The sequence below is a fragment of the Henckelia pumila genome, chromosome 2, assembly GCF_033568475.1.
Source record: "Henckelia pumila isolate YLH828 chromosome 2, ASM3356847v2, whole genome shotgun sequence".
NCBI lineage: Eukaryota > Viridiplantae > Streptophyta > Magnoliopsida > Lamiales > Gesneriaceae > Henckelia > Henckelia pumila.
In genome coordinates, this window is record NC_133121.1 from 8,765,068 (window position 1) to 8,771,021 (window position 5,954).

The window sequence follows — 5,954 nt, forward strand, 5'->3', positions numbered from 1 at the left end:
ACACAACCGTTGGAATGATTTGCGGATTATTTTGATTACGCGGGAATTTGGATACAAGAAAGTCCTTGACAAGGTATATCTTCACACTTTTTGGTACAACAGTAAGTTGGAAAGCTAAAATTTAGCCGATTGTTGTTTTATCCACTATTGAAGCTGAGTACATTGTATTGACTGAAGCCATTAAGGAGGCCATTTGGCTAAATGAAATTATGGCTGACTTGGAATCAATCAAGACAGTTAAAGATATACTGTGATAGTCAAGCGCAATTCACCCCACCAAACATCAAGCTTATCACGAGAAAATTAAGCATATTGACATCAAGCTACACTTCGTGAGAGATGTATTGGTTAAGGGACATATTGCTGTAGAAAAAATAGCCACTAATGATAACCCAACAGGAATGCTAACCAAGGCACTGCCTCAAGCCAAGTTTAGGCACTGCCAAAGCTTGGTTAGCATATGAGAGAGAACTTAGTTCTCAAGGTGGAGGAAGGCATCCAACCTTTATAGACAATGTGAAGAATTGCTGACAAGTGTCTCTCAAATTTGGCTATCAAATGGTAAAAAATCAACAAAAATCAAAAGAGATGGCCACCGGTTGTAACTGGAGAAGCAAGCCAATGGCAGTTAATGTGGTTATATGCTGGAGCTTACTACTAGGAACTGGCGGCTGACTGGTTTGAGGAAGCAACTGGTGTGATATATATATATATATATATGTATATATATGTGTGTGTGTGTGTGTGTGTGTGTTACACAATAGATAAAGGGAGATGCATGAGTGAGACATCAACACGAAAAAGGAAATTCAAGAGAGAAATTCATAGTGTATAACTTAGAGGTTCTTGGCAGTTGTTTGATTTGTTCTTGAATGAAGCTTTGTAACCTGGAAACACTCTTTGATCAATAAAAAGATTGATTGTTTTTCTCCTATGAATAGGGATGATCAAGATTTTGGTTAAATCGAATTAATCGATCAAACCAATTTGGAAATTCGGTTCGGTAATTCGTTTTATCATTCAAAAAAATTGGTCATATCGGTTAATTCAGTTTTGTTACTGTTTTCAAAATTTTACATTCGGTTAACAAAATTAACCGATATATTAATACTATTATTTTATAATTTTATAATATTTATAATTTTGTAAATTATTTTAATTTTTATTTTAAAATCCTAAATACTAGTTTCTAAAACGCTCTCATTCATTCGTTCTCTAATCTCTCCACTCTCCACTCTCGCTTTTATCCATCGACAGACCATCTCTCATCACTAATTGAGACGTCGACATCACACATTTTATGTCTCGGTCAATCTATAGTTCGTCATTTTTTGCTTGGAGTATTTCTCTAAGTGATTTTGGCGTGCACACAGTGACTACGAAGACGGATTTGATGTTGAAATGATGGCGTTGTTTTGATGAATTGTTCGTTTTAGATGGATGATTTTTTGCTCCGATCATTAGGTTTTGCATTCTTTTCACTTGTTTAGAGAGTAGATCTGCTGGGATATGAGTTTGTTTCTGATTGAATGTGTTTTTTCTCTGATGACACCTAGGTTTATTTGACGCTTGATTTTGGATTTTGGTTCTAATCTCGCCTTAGGAAGAAGTGACCTTTAGTTAGGGTTTTTACATATTTTAGTTTATTTTTTCACATTCTTTTTTGTGCATCACTTGCTGCTATTTTAGATTGCTCTTGAACTTTCACGCTCTTGTATTAGTTCTAACTTCTAAGGGCAAGTTTGCAAGTTACTAGCAATTTTTTTAAAAAAAATCGGTTAATTTTGGTCCGATTTTAATTCGATTTGGTTGTCATCAGTTAGTATAATTAAATCGTTCGGTTTGGTTGTGCTTAAATATTTCGATTCAGGTCGATTCCATTACCTAACCGAATCGATCGAATGCTTATCCCTACCCATGGATGTAGACTCATTAAAGAGTCGAACCACGTAAATTCTTGAGTGTTCTTACTTCTAATTCTTGCACATATTCACTACTGTTGTGTGTGTTCTTTGATAGATCATTTTCTTTCTAGCAAGTTTGTTGATCCGAAGAAATCTTTAACAACGGACTTTTGCAAAACTCCACCATTCAAAATAATTTAAACTTATAAAAATACCCACGAACTTCAAAGGAAAGATGTTATTGATGCCCAACAAATTTGTTCCAGTGAAAATGTAGTTGATTTATTCACAAATTATTATCAACATCAACATTCAAAAAATTGGTGCACAAGATAGAGATACATCAATTAAAGGGTCTCATATGATTTACATCAGAGGAAATATCAAAATGGAGTTCAAAATGAACAAATATAGATTTCGAAAGTCTGTCGTGAAACGAGAGAAAGTGCAAGGATCTGGACTTTGATCAGCTCGTATTCCGGCTTCAGTCCAGCCAAAAAAAAATGGCAGGTGTGCCAACTGCACTCAAATTTAATCCACAGAAATGGATCTGTGTAACTTTCTCACTGTCTGTATGCTTGTCTTCAAGAATCAATCCCGGTCCAGAAAAGTGACCGACCAGGGCCCTATTGATGAATGAAAGAAAGGGTTTATGAGCCCTAGCCCTATGTATTCTACGATACGAGTATTAATAAATAAGAAAGAGAAAAGCTAAGATTCAGGAAAGGAGTTCACTACAAACTAATACGCCAAGTGTTGAAGATAATAGCCAACATGAAGGAAACCTGTTGTCTCTTTTGACAATAGGTTGTTGCGCTAGAATACCCTTCGTCGATAAGGAATCATTCGTATTTTCCTTGATTTGATTGAACCTTTAAATATAAATAAAAGAATAATTTGCTTCCTCGGTTTGGGGCTCCTTTATCTAAAGTCAGATGCGCACCCAAGGTGAAACTTTGAAAAGTACCACTTTGATCTTGATTTCAAACTCTTCTTCAATGCTTTTTCCGGTTCCCGCTCACTGGTATAGTATGTTTGGCCTGGCTGTATAAGTCCGAGAGGGCGGCTAGCACCTCAGGAGCCCTTTGTTACGAAATCCTCTAGAAAGAGAAAAGCCTATGTGAGACCCCGTTTCTAAACATCTAATCTCGAATAATTAAACACAATCAATCACGAAGAGCCGCGGAAGAATCGAATCAAATTTTTTTTTTTTTTTTTTTAAAGAGAGCCTCGCGCCCGCGCTAGATATCGTCTCGCGCGTGCGCAGACAAAAGGTCCAGAGGTTCGCGGAACTGCTCGCGCCCGTGCGAGGGGAGTGCTCGGACGCGCGTGGGCAAAGCTTCCAGAGCCCCTCCAGGCTAGCCGCGCGCGCGCGAGGTCCAGCCTCGCCCGCGCGCAGGCCAAACGAACTGAAACCTGGAAACGCTGAAAAAAAATAAACCAAGATCAATTCCGATCAATTCTAAACTCAAGATCACATAAATATATCAACATTTAGAACATACAATATTCTAAGTTCTGCCCAAAAACAAATAAGGAGTTTGACGATAGGGTCATTCGACAAATCAAATAAATTCGATTTTTCTATACATAATTCAAGACATGAAATATCATCAACCCTATAAAGCAAGATTGCTAAAAGGACAAACTTCTACACGGTGTCTCACTCTATCACTTCCAACTCGATCTAGCCATGCTACTTGTGACTCGATCCTGCCCCACCAGCCGTCAAGTACACATACAAACAAAACGATAGCCGGATAATCCGGTGAGAATATAATTCCCAGTAAAAGAGACAAATAAAGCAATTTCAAATAATATAACAATTCATGCTATATAAAACAACGAGCCAATTAATTCAAAAAGACATATCAGCTATCAATTCGAAATGCATTAAAATGTAATGCATGACTTCAAAACTCGGGATTATCTAATCGGATAATCGAATATCAATCGGTACTCGGTTGGGATCCCAGGGTCAAGTTTTCACGAACAACTCACCGACACACCCATTCGGGGTGGATGTCGCTCAACTCAGACCCCTAGACTTCAGAGCAACTATAAGAAGCATTCTAGCAATTGGAAAAAATCGAAATCCAAAGCCACTTCAATATAGCTCCCTAAATCGTCTAAATTCAAAACGAATCGAATCTTCGGCTCAAGATGTATGCAAATGAAACTAAACTCATTCCATTTAAAATCAAATAATTCTAAAAGCATACGAGTATGTGATTTCTTTCGGGCACTCGAATTAATTCAAATTCGAGTTAATCGTCCCGTTCATTCAATCGTCGTCTTTTTACCTTTCAAGTTCGTCGAGGATTCAATCTGAAAATAACAACGAACTCAAATAAATAATCAATCGAATCAAAACAATCGAAGCAAAGAAACTCAATCAATATCGAATCAAAACCAGTCGAGCCATCTCAAGAAGTTCAATACTATACCGTTCTTCAATTCTGAATCGATTCAACTCTCAAGTTCGATCCAAATCAAAAAATTCAATCCAAATATGAAAATGAAGATTATACAGATTCGATGTCAATTCATCAACTCAAACAATTCCGGAAATCAAACCGAAACAAACAACCGATAATCCAAAACTCGATTTCGACGGCATAACGGCTATAAACGGTCAAACCAAAAATCCTCAACGTCATCAAACCATTCCAAACAACTCATATCATCTTCCAATCCATCAAAAACACAACAAAATCCAACAAAATCCAAAGACCCATTTTCGAATTTAAGCCTAAAAATTCATATAAAATCCAAACTTCGTTCTTTTTCCAAACCGACTTCGAATACACGATCTATGCTAGCTCAAGCACAACATACCCAAAAATTATAAAATTCTGACAACCCAACAAAATTCAAAGTTCGTGGATCGTAGCAAAGCTTACGTTAAAACGATGCCCTCGTTGCGGTGATCGCGAATCTCAACTCGAATCTGAAATCTGACGGTTGAATCGAGCGAATCGAACGAAGCAAAAGCTTGAGAAATCGTTCATGGCTTTCTCTCGGTTTGTGCATGAGGGAGAGGGGAGGAAGAAGTGATGGGTGATGGAGGGAGGTAGGGTAGAATAAAAGAGATAAGTCAAGGCTTTGACTTGGTCCAAACCCATCAATTGCAACTCGGTCCCTGAAACTCCAAATTAAATCAATTCCATCTCGGCTCAACTTGAAACGACCCTAACTCTATAATTAATAAATAAATATGCGGAATTTTTTTTTTTATATATACTTACTAAATAAAATATGTACATATATGCCCATACATATACGCACAGAAAAAAAGATTTAAAATAAATAAATAAATAAATAAATAACTCAAATAAAATGCATTCTTTAATAAAATAAATATCTGAGTCAAATATTGAATTAAAATGCTGCATAAATAAAATGATTAAAGTTTGCATGCACTGAAAATATTTAAATAAAATATTTCAAACCCAACCACTGAAAAATACTTAAAAATGTAACATACTAAAAATATTCAAAACATGCATAACGACTCAGACATCTATCACGGTCACGGGGATCACTGCCAGTCCGCTCATACGTCCTCGCCTCCGGTGGGTACTACATCCTCTACGTACTCACCTGCACCATACCAGTGTAGTGAGCCTAGAAGCCCAACATGCTAACATAACAAGGATTTAAAATAATTTAAATCAATTTACTACTAATACATAACATATACATGAATGAGCATGCTTAAAAATATCATAACATATCATAACTTAAATTAACTTAAATAACATAATACATACATATTGTTGAGCAAATTATTTTCTAACATCGCATGGTTGTATCCGTAGTGTAACCTTAAATCATACATTAAATACTGATCAGCGTGGAAACCAACGTACGTGGCGGTGACGAATCACCTCTTAAATTGGCAGTAAACTGCCCTTCAATAGTTCACATATGGGGACGAATCCCCCTCAAATCTCAAATTGTCACACTACTTCAACTTCCAACATAAAATATTTTCTTATTACTCAACCTTAAACATTTAATCGTACATAAAATTATTTCATGAATGCA